Below are 20,574 nucleotides of genomic sequence, written 5' to 3'. Positions count from 1 at the left end.
TCTAAAAAATAATATTCTCACTGTATTCTTATATTTTTGGTACTATTCATGCTGTCATCTTAGAGAATGTTTTCTCTTAGGCTTAATTTCCCTCTGATTTTGAGATTTGGTATTTTTATAAGTGGATTTTAATTAATTTACATTTATTTTGTCAATCAGTATATATTTTATTTTATGTTACTCTACTTTAAATATTCTGTGTATTTATAATTTATTACGCTTTTTGTTGTATTTTGTCACTCTATATATAGATATAGATTAATTTTATCTATCATTAAAAATGTTAAAGTAGATACAATTTATATATTAATTTGTTGAAGCTTTATGAAGCTAAATAACACAAAGCCTGCAACTGAAGTGAGGTTTATTAAAACACAAAGCCCAGCCTCTTAAACAGTATATCAAACATTCTTATGTCAGTCATCTCCTTTTTCATTTCTCTTTATTATAATGTCTTTGCATTCATCCCATTTTCTTTCCATATCCAGTAATTGTGCCTTAATCTATTCTGTCCATGAGTTTTTTTCTCTCTTTAATATATTCACATAACGTATTGTGTACTATTATGATGATATATGGATATCTAAAATTTTATTTGATAATTTTAGTAAATAGAGATATTCTCTTACTTTGAGACTTCAGACTGCATCTGTTTCTTCATAACAGAGAGTTTACAGGGTACTTGAAAGACATATAAGTCATTTAAGTTCTCTAATCTATAGTTTAATGACTTCTTAGTATCTCTTCACATTCTTGTACCCAGCACCTAAAAAGTAGAGCATACCACAATACTGAATAAGATTCAATAAATATTTTTGCATGAATTTATGAAATCTGCAAAAAAACATACAGTTTTTTTGTGCCTGTCAGTAGATAGAATATGTGAACCAACTTTTTTTTTTTTTTAATCTCACATTGTTCATTTGATTCTGGTTTAAACTTGCTCTTAGAGTAATAGCAGGTCCAATTACTAGTATCAAATGCCCACTCAAGTAGAGTATCTGATGGTTTCAGGGACTTAAACACATGGTCTAGTATTTTATGCCCTTGAATAGCAAGTTAAAAACTACAAACCTAAGCAAGCTGGGCTACCAACACTTTTCCTTTTCTAGCCACTGTCATTAACATGGAGGTTCTTTAAATAGGCTTCACTTCTCCTTGATTTGCCACTCTCCATAAATCAGTAATAGTCATGTTCATTACATGGTGTTTGAGTTGGCCTCATCCTCCCCATGAGAACGTGTGACACAGGCCTGCCCAGTCTCACTACTCCATCTCATTGGCTCCAGTGAATAGTTTCAAGGATGAGAATACTAGAGCCATGTCAGGCCAGAAGCCCCCATGGGCTTGTGCTCCACCTATTTGAAAAATGTTTTGCTTCCTCAAAGTGTTACTAATATAATAGCATAAATCTGAACTACCAGTGACATTCTTTGTAACCATTCAAGGCAAGCTTACATGAGAATGAACCTAACATATTGGTTGATAGTGCTAAGACATGGAGTGGAAAAGAGAGAGAGTGAGTCCCTACGTGATAAACACCCCTGAATCTAGAGCCATCTCTAGAAGATTTAATTATATACATGGGGAGAAGGGATTGACAAAACTTCTCTATAAGTGGCCAAATAGTAACTATTTTAGGTTTTGAGGACCAGGTGGTCTCTGCCTCAATTATTCAACTCAGCTGCTGTAGTGTGAGAATAGTCATAGGCAATACATAAAGGAATGATTGTGCATGTGTTCCAATAAAACTTTATTTATAAAAAGAGTGGCTGCTGGCCATAGTTTTCTGACCCCTGATATAACACAATAAATTCTGTTTTTTTTTTTTTTCTTTAGTTAGAGTTAGATATCTGTCATTTGCCGCATTAAGATACTTGACTTTTAGAGAAAAAATTTTGTGTCATATTTGCGGAAAGTATATCTTCCATGCATATCTCCTATAATCACTCACACTGCCTTTCCTGCCCTACTTCCTATTGTTTTTCAAGTAAATGCAGTATTATAATGGGAGTAAGATAAAAGTGGAATTCTGGCTCTGGGAAGGGACTGGTAATCTGTCCATTTAAAAAAGTGCTGTACTTGCAGTGGACAAAGAGCTGCTTTGTTCTCTGCTATGTTTCCTGGGTCTCTAAGGGAGATACTTTCTCCCCACTTTATTTCCAGGGGACCAGTCTGCTCCACTGAAGGAAGTGAACAACAGGAGAACCACTTTTCTCAGCCCAGCTCAATTGTCTTTGTACTTAATGCCAAATCTTTTCAGATAATAGCAAAAGATTTTCTGTAAGTTGAATTTGGTGGGGTGGGGGGGATGAGTTTTCAATGTTTTTCTGTCTTCCTTCTTTGAAAGTATTTCAGCAGAAAATGTAAAGTATCTGCATTTTAAGCTGCTGGCCCAATACTGTTTTGGACCAGCACATTGTTCAATATAATGAAATAAACACACTACAGGCTTTGGGGCATTTTTTTTTTTAGTCTGAAGTTATGGAAAATAAGAGAGAGATGGAAGGGCAGATTCTGGCCATAATTAAACTTCCCCAGAAGCCTATTTATTCCCCAAACTCGCAGCAAACATATTAGAAAGAGTCTGTTTCAGAAATAGGTGCCAGGCCCAGTAATTCAGGCACATATGCATTATCTCATCCTGGGGAGTGGAAATAAAAGAAGAGGCATTAATCAGAACTCTAATCAGTGAGTGATACAATAAGGTGGATCTCACCTTATTTAGTTGGAAAAGCTCACATTGAGGCAATATCCAGGTAGTCACCATTTTCATACTGATTATATCAGGAAAAATGAGGGCAATGATTCAGATTTGGCAGCTGTGGTGTTCTCTTGTAAAAGAAACTAATAAAGGGACACTAAATCTTGATATACTTATCACATATGGGCTGTCAGGAGTATATAATCTTCTCCAAAGTTTCTTGGATTTGTTCAGTGAAGCATATTTCATCCAGAAGAAAAGTCCCCCTTACCCCGCCTTTTAAGGCATTGCCTAAAGGAACAAAACTACATCTTCTCAAATCACTGCTTTGTAGAAATATATTTATTAAAGGTTTTTTTAAAAAAACACTCAAACACACATATATACACATCAATTTAATTTACTTGCGGACACAGTGACTTCACATGTGTAGAAGTGTTTTCAGTCCATTTATATATATGTAAAAGTATATGTTTTAAACCCATTACCCATTGTCATGTGTATTCTGAGATTAGATTGAGAGAATAAAACAAGTGAACAGAGAAAAGAATATTTCACATCTAAAGTGCAATACAGACAAATAGAGATAAAGTGTGTGTATATGTGCACATGCATGTGTGTTCAGAAAATTCCTATCTAGAGGTGAAGTTGATGCAGACAACTATGGTCAGCTTTACATTTTACTGTGAGTTAGTTCAGTATGCCAAGGAATGGGTAAGACAGACCATCATGAGGAAGTACAGATTTGTTGTCACTCTGGATGGACTTGTAGAGTAATTGATTGGGCTACTAATGGTGGATCCTCTAATAACACAAGTAGAATGGAGTAACTAGTTGTACATTTTATTTCAATGCACTTTCATCTGTTTCAGGACATCTTCTGGATGCAGGGCCTCTCATTGTGTAAGAGTTGTTATATCACAACAAGTGTTCTTTCTGGGGTAAACTAGAGGGCCTGAGACATTTTACAGTGCCCTCCTGCTAAGATGTCCAGTGGTACTTGACTGTCAACTGCCTCATTTTGTTTTACAGCATTTGAAGTGGGAAATAAATAATGCTGAAGGCAACTTTTTCTTAACAGTGTTATTTTTTTTCCCATTAGGATCTGTGTTCTCTTTGAATTCTTCCAAATCCATCACATTCAATTCTATAAGACTCCTGATTTTGAGCATTAAATATCTCAGAATTTTTTCTATATCTCTGTATTAATGTATGACCATTCGTATGAACATATATATTTTTTATGTACTCTGTCTGGAAGAAAATTCTTAGAGATATTGACTTCTTTACAGAGTTGGAAGAAATCTCCCAAGTATTAGTAAGACTTTCTGAACAGAGATTGTGTGGAGTATTGGAAAAGGTACTAAACCTCAAGTCAATCAACTTAGCTCTGAGGTTTACCATCTCCCCACCAACAGTTTAGACAATAGAACTAAATACTTTAATCCAGTTTGTTTGTTTTAATCTGAAAATAGAAGACAATATCTGTGCTATCTACTGCACTGGATTATTATAAACAAAATTGATGATGAGATAAAAATTCTTCATAATGTATAATGGACTACAAGAATTCGTATTGGAATAATTAATTTTTCTCACAGAGCTCACTTCATTGGCCATCTTTCTATTTCATAAAAGTCACAAGAACACTTTTATGGTCCTGAAGAGTTTTGTTTTGTTTTGTTTTTTCCCCTACAAACACTCCTCTCACAGATATATGCTCACTTTTTCCAGCTTTCTATAGAAAGTCATTCCTGATCAACTTATCTAAAATTACTTCATTTTTCTTATCTTCCTTACACTCCATTTCCTTGCCATGCTTTATTTTCCTTCATAACACTTATCATCACATGGTGTAGTATGTATTTGTGTTCCTACATTTATTTTATCTTACCAACTTGAGTTCCTTTTGTTTACTGCTATAACACCTATTCCATGATAAAGACTTCCATTAGCAGGCATTTAATAAATAAATACCTGTCAAAATTATCATAATCCAAAAGGGTAACTCTAGTATAAAACAATTAAAATTTCTGGGCTCCCCTGGTGGTGCAGTGGTTGAGAGTCTGCCTGCTGATGCAGGGGACATGGGTTCATGTCTCGGTCCGGGAAGATCCCACATGCCGCAGAACGGCTGGGCCCGTGAGCCATGGTCGCTGAGCCTGCGCGTCCGGAGCCTGTGCTTCGCAACGGGAGAGGCCACAACAGTGAGAGACCCGCGTACCGCGAAATAAATAAATAAACAAACAAATAAATAAATAAATAAATAAAATTTCTATCTTTATTACTGTAGGAGAAAATCTAGGTTTATGCCCAGCAGAGCATACAAACATTCTTTACTTCAAAGTGCTTGATCCAGCAACATGTAAGGCTGGCCTTAGATTCACAGTTGTTTGACCTCTTTCCTTTAACAGTGATGCATCCCTATGTCCCTGCTATGAAAACTCATAGTTTGAAAAAGATCTGCCAAATGTCTAAGGAAACGTTTACCATATATAGTCTTGCTGTTAACAGTTTCTGTCCATATCTTTGAATTATGTATGTATTCATCTTAACCAGAAGATATGGTATAAGCATCAGTAGAAATGTTTCTGAGTTTTTAATGATTTAAGTATGTAAGCCATTCTTATGGCATCAAATTCTTGTATTCTGTTTTTGTCAGTAGCATGACAACCTTTCACCAGTGCTCAACAAGAAAGAACATTCAGCCCACTGCTCTTAGGATGAAATGACATCAATTAATTAATCTTGATGCTCTAACAATACACTTTCTTTGTCTGGTTTTGCATTATAATGTCTGTAGAACTAGAAACCCTTGTGTAAGACACCATTGTATACTTATTAATTATTTAGTTAATTAAATAATTTTATTACTTCTTTGATAGTTTGCAATAGGGGAGAAATAGGAAAGTCAACTATTGGTTCAAATTTAGAAAAGAAAGAAATACTGTGGTTACTATCTCTATGGCTGAGTTGAATGGCACAGCAAAGTATTCAAGTAGTTTATATCTGAAAGTAGATAGTTAAATAATAGCCAAAAAAAAAAAAAGTGAAAATTGGGGAACAACACATCTCTATCAATTGTTCTTGCCTTGTTCTTGTTGGGTAGCATGCATAGTTGGTCTTATTTTTATTGAATTATTCCCCCAATATCTATTTGCAATGAGGATAAGGAAGAAGATGAGGATAAGGATGAGGATAAGGATAAGAAGATATGGTGTAAGCGTCAGTAGAAATGTTTCTGAGTTTTTAATGATTTAAGTGTTCCCTCTTTCCAGAGAAATGAGAAATGAGAATGAGAATTTGGCATACAGAGCAGTCAGAATGGCAGATGCTATGACTGTGTATGTGTGTATATCTGCTAAGTGTTTGAAACAGACTTTGTGAATACTACAATAAAGAATAGTCCTCTAGAATTTCACTTGGAAATTAATGCTTAAAAGGAAATGAGACTGTTGCTCTCCTTGGGAGATAAATTCACCTTGTAGAGTGGTATTGACTAGTCTAGGCAGAAAAGTGGCAGTATAGACCCGTGCTCATGGCTTTTGAAGTCTTAACATAAAATTGGTATGATTCAATCTCTGTTGTTTCAATAAAGGACTTTGGAAATGTGCCTGGCAAGGTTTGGAATGTATCATAGTAGGTAGGGTCATTTTATCTCTGTGACAGTGTCATCAGTTATAAGTATTCAAAATAATAAAACTATAAGCATTTATATAGTATTTCCATATTTATGATATATAACACTTACAACCAGAGTTTATCAATAAAAATGCAGATTTTATTAGCAGCGTAAGGACACAGTCAGGGATTAAATATTCTAAAAATGTTAGAAAGATAAGTAATGTTAGGAACAACTAATATTTGTACTGGTCCACTTTTTAAGTTATTTGAAAATTTTTATTTCATTCCTCCTCACAACATCCTTGGGAGACAGTAATCTTCTATGATGAATTGTATCCTTCCCATTTGACAGCTAGAGAAACAGAGGCACACAGAGAGGATAAAGAATTATACTGAGACTACCCAGAAAGTAAGAGTCAAACAGTAATATGAAAGTTTTGTTATATTTTATAGCCCAGGTTGTTGTGTATAGTTACAACTCACCCAATTTTTTCTACGTTCTAAGCTGGCCTGCTACATTTTAAGGGTAGATTTGAGGAGGCTGTCGTTTTAAATACGATTTTGTTTTGTTTGATACTTATGTGTTTAATCATTATTGCTGCTGGCTATTGTTCCCTTTCATGTATTTTAATACTTTAATCAATGGGAATTTTATTGGTACTTTTACCCTGAGGCTATTGAAAGTGGAGGGTGCAATTTTATAAATACACAATGGAAATAAGAAAAAATAAAACAGGTGGACATGGAGACCATCTGGGTAATAAAGCGATGACGTCCTTCAGGAGCTAGATAAAGAGGTAGAGCTCTTCCCTGTTGAGTGTTTGCACAAAACTCTCTGAGTTAAAGTTGGTTCAGCTTCTATGCACTATGTTTCCTTATTTAAAATTTATTTCTCTCTCCTGCTTCTTCAAAAATAATTTCAAGTCCAAATTTCATATGGGACATTAATCCGAATCATAGTCATTTCTTAAATATCTTGACTATATATTGCTAACATAAGCTTTATGCTTTATTTTTGTACTTGACTATATTAAATGTAGTGCCTAACTTTATGCTGTCTTATAGTCTAATTCTATATTTTTATTTTTTATGTATACTTGTCTCCTTTTACCCAAATAAATTTCAGAATCTAGAGGACAGATGCCATATCAGATGCTTCTTTGAAACATACCCCACGAAGTGATATATTCCTGTAACTTCTTGAAAAGTACCTGTGGGATTAACAGGAAACTAGTGTATAAATCTATTTTTTTTAGAAAGCTTAAACTACTCATTCACCATTGAATTTGTTTTCCTTATTCTTCAGTAATATGTTCAATAAACATAGAAAATGGGCAATCATCCATTCTCACTTCAACATTTTTGCCACATTTTGCAAAATTGTTACTTCTTCTTGTTCTAATAATGATAATCCTAAACTGACAATTTATCACCTGATCCATTCTATGTCAATAGGGCAGAGCGTTGAGGGGGTGCTGAAGAAACCTATCCCTGATATTTAACTATATCAAATGCCTAAATATGTTCTGGGTCTTCTAACTATATCTAATATATATATATATATATATATATATATATATATATATATATAAACAATTAATATTCTAAATTTTAGTTTATTCTTCCCTCCTTCCCCCCACCAATTGCTGAGAGGAAAAAAAAAAGGATGCAATTATTTCTTAGGACTCTTTAAAAATAAGGATTATCTGATTTCTTCATAATGATTAAACTGATGGAAGTAGAAAGGTTAAATGTTTGGTGGAGCTGACCTTCAAATGAAGAAGGAAGTTTATACCCTTTCTCAATTGTGCTAAAAGTTGCATTTCTTTTAATGATACCACTTAGAGCAGCAGGAAGCAAAGTGATCATCACCAGCAGGTACTTAGACAAGAGTGAGAGGTTGGATGTGGACTTCTCTATTAAAACATCCCTGTCTAAACAGACCTTCCTGGAGCTTAAGTGCCCATTGTTGGAGAAGCCAGGATACCACCTGTGAGTGCACAGCAAAGCTCACAGCTCTATCTAATGAGAGGAACTGTATCAAGGAGAAATTATTAAATAGATGAAAGATCCATGGCATCTAATGGACAATTAGTTAACTTCATTCTTCAGAGTTTTTAAGCATCTGATAAATGGAGAAATAAAGAAAAATGCTCCAAGTGAAGCACTGAAGGGAATTAGAGCAGTCTAAAAGGAAATGACTCTCAGGTTTTATACATTTACAATATCATTTTGTGCTGGAAAGTAAAACACATAGTGATTATATGCCATTTTTCCCTTTGTTTAAAATTGTGAGCCAATGCCATTGTATGTGATTAGAACATATGCTGGGCCAGTTTGGGGAAGTGTACATTACAATTAGTGAGTGCATTCCAAGCATTTAATAAAATAACAATCAATAATGCTCTATCTGGAGTGGATCTTAAGGTTACCTGTTAAAATTTGTTATTCAACGGATGGTGAAACTGAGCTCCAAAAGGCAAAGCATTTTTATTTTTTCCTAGAAGTCAGTTCTAAAATGCAGGTTTGAAAAAATTTTTGAGATTAGTATTTTGTCTCTCCATCACACTGTTCACTTTAAGGATTTAGGGAAGACAAATAGAATGATGGTATTCTAAATTTAGTCTATGTAAATTAATTTATATTACTTTAAGGTAATATCATCAGTGAGTTCTAATTTCTTGCCTCACACTGGATAAGATTGCTTCAGAAGCCTATGGAAAAAAATATAGCATATACTTGCTCTCAAGTATACCTAGTTGGGAGAGAAAGATTCAAGTACAAAATGATAGAATGCAATATATAAAGAAGGACCAATATGTGTGACATGGGTAATATGTGCTTTCAGGGCCCAGAAAGGTGAGGTTACCATAAGCCAGCCCAACTGAGAAGGCTCAGTAGGAAGAAGGGAAAGTTATCTCTGAATGGTCAATTAGCACTTGATGGTACAAAAGAATACAGGTCTCCAGCCATTGGTTACAGAATTGGGATATATGGGTGTGTGGTATTAGACTGATTTAAATATAGGATATTTAAACATTCTCTCAACTTGTTTGGGGGACAGTTTGTAGAGCTGCTTGTCTTATTTAGAGGGTTGAAATTTGATTCCATGAATCCAACATCAAACACAGAGGACATCATCAATTAATACTGATAGCAATAGCAACAGTTATTCTATTTCTTATCTTCTTAGATCCTTAACACAACCCCATGAATTAGGAACACTACTTTTTCATACATTATAGATGAGAGAATTGAGACACAGAAAGCAGATTGATTTCAAGAGTGTGTGGCTCAAAACCATAGGTTCTTTACTGTTAAATTTTATTCAGAAAAAATTTTAAATTATAAGAAATATACATTGTTTAAAAAGCCAAGATTAAAATATTAAAATAAAAATGGATATCTAGTGGGAAGCTGCTGCATAGCACAGGGGTATCAGCTCGATGCTTTGTGATGACTTAGAGAGGTGGGATAGGGAGGGTGGGAGGGAGGCTTACGAGGGAGGGGATATGGGGATATATGTATACATATAGTTGATTCACTTTGTTGTGCAGCAGAAACTAACACAATATTGTAAAGCAATCATACTCCAATAAAGATATTTAAATAATAAAAAATAAAATATTAGAATACAAATTTGTCTCTTATTATCATTTTTTTCCAGTGTGAACAGGACAGATTCCAAAGAAAATCAAAATTTCCCTAAGATTTCAAGATTTAATACTAACATAGAATTTACTCTGTTAATGTCTCCTTTCTGCTCAACCCCAGAGGTTGGTATTGATGGCGGCTGCTCCTGAAACTGGCGAGAGGAATAAGCCTTGGAGAACAGTCTGTCATTAAAAAGTTGCCATCCATCTTTTTTTGATATCTGCTGTGCTGCAGTAAGTCACAGTACTTCCCTATCCTTTCAATGACAGCTCATGGTAAGATAAACTCACCATGATAAGATAAATGGCAACTTTTTAATGAAAACCACTTTTTGTGAGATGCTTGGTTAGGTTACAGTTCCTCAAAGTGCATCTCATACCTTATCCCCTAATATCAAAACCAATGACCTATTCTTTAGAAGATTTCCTTTTCAGTCCTGTAACCTACATGCTTTACAAAGTCCCCTTCCTCCTTTTTTTCTGCCCTCTCAGAATGAGACCTTGAGTGACCCTGTAAATTTAACTTCTTACATCAATTTTTTGGGAAGTGTTTGTTTAGAAAACAAAAACACATTTCTTACACTATTTTGAAAATCACGTTTGAGTAAGGTAGGCAAAGTGAGTAGAATGAATCATTTTTATTTATTTGAATCACCTCTCTCCCCATAAATATAATATAAAAGTATTTTAAATAGCTGCAAGAGTTGGATCTAGAACTGGTTCTAATCCATCATAGCCATCCTATAGCTAGTTGGACCATGATTTCTCCAAGTCTCTGACCACCCACCTGTCAGATGGAGATGCTCAGTGTGACTTGGTCTAAACCTGATATGGATGCCACATCAGTGTGAGCTGTCAACTTGCCACAGAGACACCTTCAGGACCACAGTTATTGCTGTTGGGTTCCCTGGACACTTTTCAGTTTAGAAAATAAAAACATGACCTCATATGATATTTATAGGTCCCTATACAACTGTTAATATAATTTAGAGAATAGTGAATAATTTGGAAACTTATTATGTAAAACAAAAATGGAAACAAAAATACTGGTAAGGTTGCATTAGTTTTACCTCTGACCATCCAAAACCAGTTATAAATTCCTAAATACATTTGTTTACCTCAGATAGACCAGTCAAAAGATGAAAACAAAATATCCCCCCACTACAAATTTCACAAGTACTCAGAGTTTTCATTGTGAACATAAATTTTTAGATTTTCACAGGCAGACAAAGGAGAAAATATAGATGTATTGACTCAATTTGAGCTGAACCAAGCACATGGATTTAGTTTATTTTCTTAGTATGTTATTAAATTACTATATAAGTGTATGGTGCTATTTTCTATTTTTCCCCTAAAATTCAGATGCTTAGTTTAAATCAGGATATTATTATATCTACATTTTTTTTGCTTAATTCAGAGTTTAAGTCAAGTTTTGTTATACTTTATTTACTAAGAAAATTATGTAGTGAGTGACTGAATGATGAAAATGACAGGTGAATATATATAATAACATTTTGAGCACCTGTCATATATCAGGCACTAACTTAGGTGATGATGATTCAATGTTGAGTAAAATAAAAGTCACTACTCCTATGGTGAGCACAATTATGGTTGGGATTTGTGGAGTTGACCAATAGTAAATTCTACAGATTTAGAGAGCAAAGAAGTCAGAAAATAATAATGCGGAATATAATAACAAGTGGTATGGGATGGTAGTGGATTGTTTTCCTCTACAATCAGTGAAAGTGCCATTTGTGTTAATTTCTAATGAGGGGGTGAGATCCAGGGAGGGTAATTCCAGACAGAGGCCCCAAGGAATGCAAATGATAATGAGACTCACATGTATAAAAGTAGGAAGGAAGGTCTTTGAGCTAGAACACTGTCAATAGGAGATAAAATCTTAGGAAATTATATTGGAGAAATAGGCATGAGTGATACAGCCAATAAACCCAAGGCAAGAAGTTTGGATTTATTCTAAGCATGACTGGAAGTCATAGAAGAATTTTATCCATGAAAATGGTATAATCTTAAAAAAAAAGAGAACAATCTGGCCATTGCACAGAGAATGGATCACACAGGTAAGAGGAGACACAATAAAAAAAGAGAAGGCTACTATGGCAATCTCTGAGGAATGGCAGTGATTTATTCAGAGGTAATAGTGGTGTAAATGGAAGGAATTATGAAAATAATGAATATTCTGAAGCTGATATTAACCAAATTATCTAATGGATAGAACAATGAAGGAAGTGTTGTGAGGAAAGAGAAGAATCAAGGAGAGCACTTAGGTTTTGACCTGAGCGATGACTTTAAATAGAAAAACCTGGAGAATATAAGGTATAGAGAGAAGATATCATTTTGTTAGTTTGTTTATTGTTTACTTACAAATGAAGTTTGAGATGCTTGAATAGATAGGCAAGTAGAAATGGTAAGTAGGCAATTGGATATATAAGTTTGAGTTTCAGGGGAAAGCTAAAGGTCAGTGATAGAAATTTGTGTGTCAGAAGCATGTTTTAATAGTTAAATGAGAGGGGACCGGATAAGTTCATGTAGGAAATGCATGGAGATAAAGGACATGTAGAGGTCAGAATAAGGAAGTAGAGCAAACAAAGTTGACTAAGCCAAAATGGCCAATGAATTAGGAGAACCAGAAGAGTGTGGTTTCAAAGAGACTGAAAAATATTTCAGACATAAAGGAGTAGCTAATTATGTAAAATGACATTGAAAAGTCAAATAAAAAGAAGACTGAAAACTGACCTTGGGATTTAACAAGAAGTTACTTTTACAAGATGCACATGCATACACACACACACGCACACACAAAACAATCAAAAATGATTCATGACTCTAAATTATAGTGCTTGCTGCGTGCCTCTATTCGTGAAGTAGTCAAATGCTAGTTCCTTATGTGGCTGATAAATGTAATCACCTCATGTCACTTTCTGCTATAACCATGCCTCTGGTTATAATTGTTCAACTTTTGCAGAATGCCCACCCTTTAACATTGTTTATAACAGATGATAAGTTATGTTTCATGTGTTTAGACCCAATGGGATGATCTTATAAATCTTCCCAAGTAGCCATATTTTAATTTATGAAGTAAACAAAGTGAAACTTATCCTTATGAATGCTAAATAAAATAGGCAAAATAACAATTATTGCCCTTTCCCCCAAATAGTATAAAACCTTATGTCTTTGTAATAAAAGAGATGAGAAGGCAGGCCAAATTTCAGGAACTTGTATTTGTTACATAAATTCTTATTCAATGTGATATCTATTAATTCTGTGCAAATTATTTTGCATTTACATTGATGGGTTCTGAAATTTAATAGATAAATTAAAAGTTGAAGTTAAAAAAGATCATCGTATTGTAAGGGTCATGCAGGTTATATAGGGGTGGAGTGTATGGTCAGGCCATTCAAGATAACTCTATATATCACCTGCCTGACCAGTTCCTGCTTCACTCATGTGACTATCCAATTCTCTAAATTATAGGGCTTAATTAGTAACTGCCTACCCACTGCCTCAGCTGCTAGTTTCCCTGATAATTGATAAGCCAACCTGATATCAACTTCCCCTATAAATGGTACCCTCCCTCTCCCCCTAGTAGCGAAGATTACTCCAATATTCTGCCTTCTGTCTACCGTACATGGTGAGGTGTTGCTCCAGGACCTTTTGTTTTGGATGTGTAGGATCCTTTGTCCAATCAACCACTGATGTATTAAAAAATTCATCTTATGTTTCTCTCTAGTTGACCAGTATGTATTCACTGATATATTTTACCAATAGCTTTTATATTTAATAGAGTTAGAATCATAGTACATAATTTAATTTTGGTGATGGTCTAGAACTACCTTAAAAAAAGCCAAGTCTTGCACATCCTAAGCATCTGAGCTTTACAGGTACAGTAGGGTTGGACACTGTCCCCTCCCCATACCCTCCCCCTTCCCGCCGGCACGTGTAAGCAGGTTCTTGCCACTAGGAGGCCACCTATTATTTCAAGATAAAGAGATGGTTCTTCCCTTGGAGGAAAAAAAAAAAATCTTAATAATTGCCTCTGTGAAAAAAAAGAGGAGAGTTTTATTTTAAATAATAATCCTAAACAGAATCTGCAAATGATATATAATTGTGCTAATAATAGAGGATACAGGTTTTTGAACATTTGGAAGAATTGTGCTTCCAGCATTTCTGTCTAGCTCTTTCTCTGTCCTTCTTTCACTTTCTTCTTCTTCCCCTTCCTTCCTTTCTTTTAATTTTTTTGTGGGTTACCTGTGGCACAGTACTGAAAATAGGCCAGTCCTCTTGTAGAAGTAGTGGCTGTATGAGTGACTGAAGACCTGAGCTGTAGTTTCACCTCTGCCTGCTATCAGCAGTGGATACTTACTGTATCACTTGAGTCCTGTGTTTCCCCTCTTCCTTTGTGATACAAGAACACTGGATTAGATCAGTCTTTTTTTTAAATTTTTGGAAGGATAGAGTGAAATTTATGGATCCTTTGAACAGAAGAAAATGTACCATCACACATTTACAATTATTTTGTATGTGTTCTTAAGTATATAAGAACTTCTGGACAAGAAGGCAGCCAGATTTAATGTCCACAACTTCAGATGCTACAGAGAGGAGCAAAGGTGAACAGGCAGGGAAAGAGATATTTGTTCGTATCCTCATGCAGTTAATGAAAATCTGCTTTCCTATACTAATAGGTAGCACATAAAGCTGGCTTCCATAAACAATAAGAGCTGCCAGCAAGCCATTCTTGTATGCTGCAAGAACAGAGACCCAACTCACATTGATTTATAGATCTTGTTGCACCTTTGCTTAGTCAAGTGTGAATTTGTTCTTCTCCCTGCAATAATACAATAGATGTCTCTGACTGTATTCCTGGAGCATGGCAGGGATTAGTTTCAATCAATATAGAGTAAGCTCTTCTCTTGGCCATCATAGGCTTCTGTGGCATTTGGGCATTGCTATCTAAAGGCAAGTTCTTAGGAAGTCTTTTTTCACCTTTGCTTAATTAAGCATGATTCAACACCACAACCCAAAGGCTGATCATCTTATATATCAGTATCTCAAATCTCAACATAAGCATTGAGTTTTATCTTTGCATTTAGAATTCACTAAATGATAAAAATTCTTAATCCTTAGAACACAATCATGGCACAATATAGGAGCTTACTACCTGACCTGACAACTAATTCATCTCTTTAGCTTTTTTTATAATCACCAGACATAATAAAAAGAAAATTAGCTCTTTTACCATAAATTATTTAAATTACCCTAAGGCAAAAGCTGATATAAATCACATACTTGAAACAACATTTATGACTATTTTACATTACTTGATACCATAGCAGGAGTGACAAATATATGATGGATTCTGGCAAACAATTAGATTCTCTTGAATAAAATGGTGATGCACTACATTTTTTTTTTTTATGACAAATAACTGTCTCGAGTAAGGGCAGCAGTAATTCCAAGTAAAATCTGAGCTTCAAGTTTATGGTAAGAGCAATAGGAACTTAATCTTTCAAATTCCAGGAAACTATATTTCTCAAAGCTCGATAATTGTGGCTGAATAAATGAATGTATGGCTTTTGGGGACAACTGGATGATAGTTTATTAAATGTTCATGAGGTTAAGGTTAATTTTACTTTGTCAAGGGTTACAGGGGCACTTTTAATTCCAACAAAGTTTTCTGAAAATGCATTTTACTAGTTCGAAGGAAGACTGGAAAAGAAGATATGAATGACAGAGAAAATTATTTTTTCATTAGCAAAACAGTGACAATAACAGCCCCAGACAAAAAACAAAACACAAACGTTGAGGCTATTTTCTTCATGAAAGTGGTACATTTAAGGAAAGATAGATGCATTAATATTTAGTCCTATTGAGACTGTTATTCACAGAGAAATGTTAAGCCTGGACTCCCTGTCTTCAGGAGTGACAGCTCCTTTCTCTCAGTCACAGAATTGTGCCCACAACTTCCTCATTCATGCCACACCTTTCTGTTACCAAGTAAATGCAGCATCATTTCAGAGAGAACTGATGTTAGTAAAATTAGCCAGTCACACACAGGAGCATTTATTGAGATCCTCTGGTTGTACATTTCCATATCACAGTTGAGAAAAAAAAACAACCTGTAGACCAATGAGAAAGTGCATCAAAAACTGCAAGGGCAGCACGTTTTTTTCGAATATCATCTCTTCTGGGAAACATTTCCCTCCTGTGCTCTTCCAGACCATTGATTCCATTCTGGACCCATAAAAAAGAGATTATAAATCAAGAGAAGAAGGTACTGGTAGAATATTATGAATGGTTTACAAGTTATTTTGTGAGCAAAATTGAGAACATTAGAGCTGCTGAGCAGCCTTCTACATCTAATCATTTTTTCCATTAACTAAGTTTTTTGCCCACTCTAGAGAGAGTGGCATGATTTTTATAGCAGTATTGTATAGTAGAATTCTAAAGCATCAAACAGGCAGCGTTTATCAATTGCTACCCACTTCATATATCTTGTAAAAGTGTTAGTACCTAACGTGGATACCCCTTCCTTCTGACATTTCCCAGGATATAAACCACCAGTTAGATCTCTGTAATACAATAAAGAGATATAATGAAAGTGATGCAAGATTAAAAGATAGTAGGGGGTCTTCTCTGGTGGCACAGTGGTTGAGAGTCCGCCTGCCAATGCAGGGGACATGGGTCCGTGCCCCGTACCGGGAAGATCCCACATGCCGCGGAGTGGCTGGGCCCGTGAGCCATGGCAACTTAGCCTGTGCGTCTGGACCCTGTGATTTGCAATGCGAGAAGCCACAACAGTGAGAGGCCCGCGTACCACACACACACACACAAAACAGATAGTAGGTATCGGTTCCAATCTTAATGCTGCTTCAAACTATTTTTATAACCTTGGGAAAAAATGCTTAATGAAACTGAGCCTCAGTTTCCTTCTGAGTACAAAGGTAAAGAGGAAGCCACGTGTATCTCACAGGATGCTACACAGAAAAAAAAATGGGAATACATATGTGGAATTCTTTCAAAATTGAAAAACACTTTTGAATATAAAAGCAGAGTAATCATCATCATTTATTATCTTATTGTTTTCATCATCATTTCTGTAGTGTTCTAAATGTCCATTGTCTTCTTCCAATGAATTCCATGCATATAATGAGATCATGATTTTATTTCTAGGTTGTAATGGACACTGTTTCTGAAGACTTGCAGTCATTCATCATCTTCTGGATAATAGTTCTGCAATTTCTATCTAGGATCACATGTTTCTTCCCATGTGTCCAAATCAGTTCATATGGTTCCAAAAAGATCTTGACTCTACATCAGGAAGATGATATAAATTAGGTATAAACCAATCAGTGTTGCATTTATTTGGCTTCAAAAATTTGTTCAAGAATTGGAATATAATAACACTTTAACTGGAAATGTTGGAATAGCAATTGGGAAGGGTGTAATCCTGAAAACTACTAGCAGCATCTTATGTCTATATTAAACACATATCTGAGAATACAGACTTCACAGAAGTTTCAAAACTAAGACATGAAAGACAAAAACAGATTTTTATGAGATAGTTTAAAACCCTATGTTAAGCCATGACTCAATCAATTTTTGCCCTGTACTATTCAGTTATATGACCTAGTTAATATCCTTCCTTTTCCTAAGTCAGTTTTGATTATACTTACTGCCATTTTCAAACAAAATAATGCAAATACATAAAGTAAATATAATTTTTAAATTATATTTTTGAAAATCTAATTTTTGAATGCTTCTGTATGTTTTCAGGCATTCCATTGGAACTTTCTACCTTTATACACTTAATCCTCTCACACAGCTCTCTGAGATAGATATCTTCTTTATTCCCAGATTAAAGATGAGAGAGTTAAGAGGCTATGCTCAAGGTTACACAACTAGTAAGGGGAGGAGCCAGCATTCAATTACCATTCTGCCAACAGAAACCGTACTTTTTATCATGCAATAAGGGTTTATTTATTTTATGGAAAAATTCTTCACAACACATAATCAAGGGGCAAGAATATTGTATGTGTAATTGAAATTCTTTTAATTTTAATTATGTCAGCTCTGCCCTTGATTGTGCCTCCTTCATGGGAATCTGTAGAAACCAGAGAAAGAGAGGTTCAATGAAGAGTGCAAAGTTGACCTTAGAACAGAGATTAAGCTAATGGATGCTAAAGTCAAGTTGACGATTTGTATGGTAGCAAAAAGAGAGAGAATTTTTCTTCAGATTACACTCAGGAACTCCACTATAACATACTTGCCTCTGAATGGAATATGAAAGTTTGGAACTTAATAATAGTATCAGAGTGTTTACTGCCATAGCTTCAACCCAACCACTCTGGGTGTCAGTTAGTCTCTGCTCTGTCTTGTTGTCACAGGAGATATTGTGGTAGAGAACCCAGAAAAGGGAATACAAGGAGAGTTGTATGCTGCTTGGCTTTCACAATTGTATCTGGTAGAAAATTAGAAATCTAAGAGAAAATGGGTTATAATTAAGAGGTAATATTTCCTGTAGTTCTGATTCCTTAGGATTTTAAAAATACCTGGAACTTTGCATTGCTGCATTAGGCCACTTTCAGAAAAGTTTAGGGACTTATTTTATGCAGGGCATACAATATGCAATCATGGCTCAGCTCTCCCAATAGTTATAAATGTGCAGCATAGTCTGATAGGGTTCACTTCTTTGTTCCCAGGTGGTTACATATCATCACTCAAAGGAATCACTTAAGATAACATTGATATATGAATTATTTTCCCTGACCAAGAGGAAGCTCTTTCCAGTCAATTGACACTCAGTTTTTTTTTTTTTTTTTTTTTTTTTTTTTTTTTCAGTACGTGGGCCTCTCACTGTTGTGGCCTCTCCCGTTGCGGAGCACAGGCTCCGGACGCGCAGGCCCAGCGGCCATGGCTCACGGGCCCAGCCGCTCCGCGGCATGCGGGATCCTCCCGGACCAGGACACGAACCCACGTCCCCTGCATCGGCAGGCGGACTCTCAACCGCTGCGCCACCAGGGAAGCCCGACACTCAGTTTTGAGTGTCTGAATGTCTCACAGTTGAATTATTAGAAAATGACATTGAAAGTAGGAAAGGCTTTTTTTTTTTTTTTTTACCCATCATCTGAGTGACTTTAGTATACAGATGAATGTATTTCCAGCTAATAGAGAAACTTGAAATAAATACTTAACAGCAGTTTTCATTAAAAATTCAGAATAATTTTCAATGTCAAATTCTAATTCCAGTTGTCATTGTTATTCAATTTAAAACAATAATGGTAATTCTCAACCCTTTCCTTCCTGGAGCACAAAACCAATGCTGCCTTCAAGGGAGAATGAGACACTGATTCATGTCCCTGTTACATCTTAGCTGGATTGCTGTAGTTCATTATAGTATTTCTTGACTGTTTACTTAGGTAGTAAATCTTGTCATTACATATACTGTATCTGTCACTTTTAAGACAGCTTCACAAAGGCCCTATTGCTATTATAAACCTTTAATTTAAAAATCTATAATTAAAGAAAGGCAAATATGTTATTTGAGGCTTGAAGCATTGGTGATTTGGAGACACTCTAACATTTAACTTGACCTTTCTCAAAGTAATAATTTCAGAGGTGAGATAAGTGGGGTTATGAGGCAATGGGTACAAAATCTCCAAAGAGATATTGCCTCATATTCAGGGCCTCATACCTTTGTCCACCTAACCACACTGGTAAGATTTTTATCTCTAAGGACAAAAGCTACAAGAATCAAATAGAAATGGTTTAAGAGACAGGAGATACTTCAATAGGCCAGTATTTTGAGGACCCTTGATTGCTGATCCTTGTTCCCTTGGGATTCTTCAAATTAACCTCCCTCCACCCCAATTTTTATCATCAAAATTAATTAAGAGAAGTTTTCAAGGGAAGCAAACTATAACATCTTTCACTTTTTCTCGACTTCTGTCTTTAAAAGTGAATATTAAAATTCATTTTTAATATTTTACTTTATTTCACCTTTTTATTCAGTGACTATTTGGCACTAGGCTCTCTGTTAAGTACTTTATTCATCACATCCTTGGCAAGAGTCTCTTAAAATATAAAAATAAATACTTTATATTAAATATAATTGGATGAAGTATGAGAGTCTGTTACTTTTTGGATCAGAAATTGAGATCAAATTTGGATAACGTGTCTGCAATATTTGAAGCTGCACCATGACCATTAATGTTCTCAAACACACAGGTAAAGTTTTTTGGAATTTCTGCTTGCTAAAATCTGGAGCAGACTTGATTGTTCCAGAAGACCAATGTTTCGTGGCTCTCAAAACCATGCATACTGTCCCCAGGTGATCTAATTTTTCTTCTCCTCCAAGCTTCAACTTCTATCTCTTTAAATGCAATTCCCAAATTTATAACTCTATTTGATTTCTGTCTTCCAGAATTATGTTGCCAACTTTAATATTTTTTGTTTTTTTCTTAATTTCTTTAAAATTTTGAAATAATTTTAAACTTACAGAAGTTTCAAAGATAGTACAGAGAGACCCCAGGTGCCCTTCACTCAGTTCCTCCTAACGTTGGCAACTTCTAAAACAAC

This window comes from Phocoena phocoena, chromosome 13, assembly GCF_963924675.1.
Source record: "Phocoena phocoena chromosome 13, mPhoPho1.1, whole genome shotgun sequence".
Taxonomy (NCBI): domain Eukaryota; kingdom Metazoa; phylum Chordata; class Mammalia; order Artiodactyla; family Phocoenidae; genus Phocoena; species Phocoena phocoena.
This window is presented reverse-complemented; position numbering follows the sequence as displayed.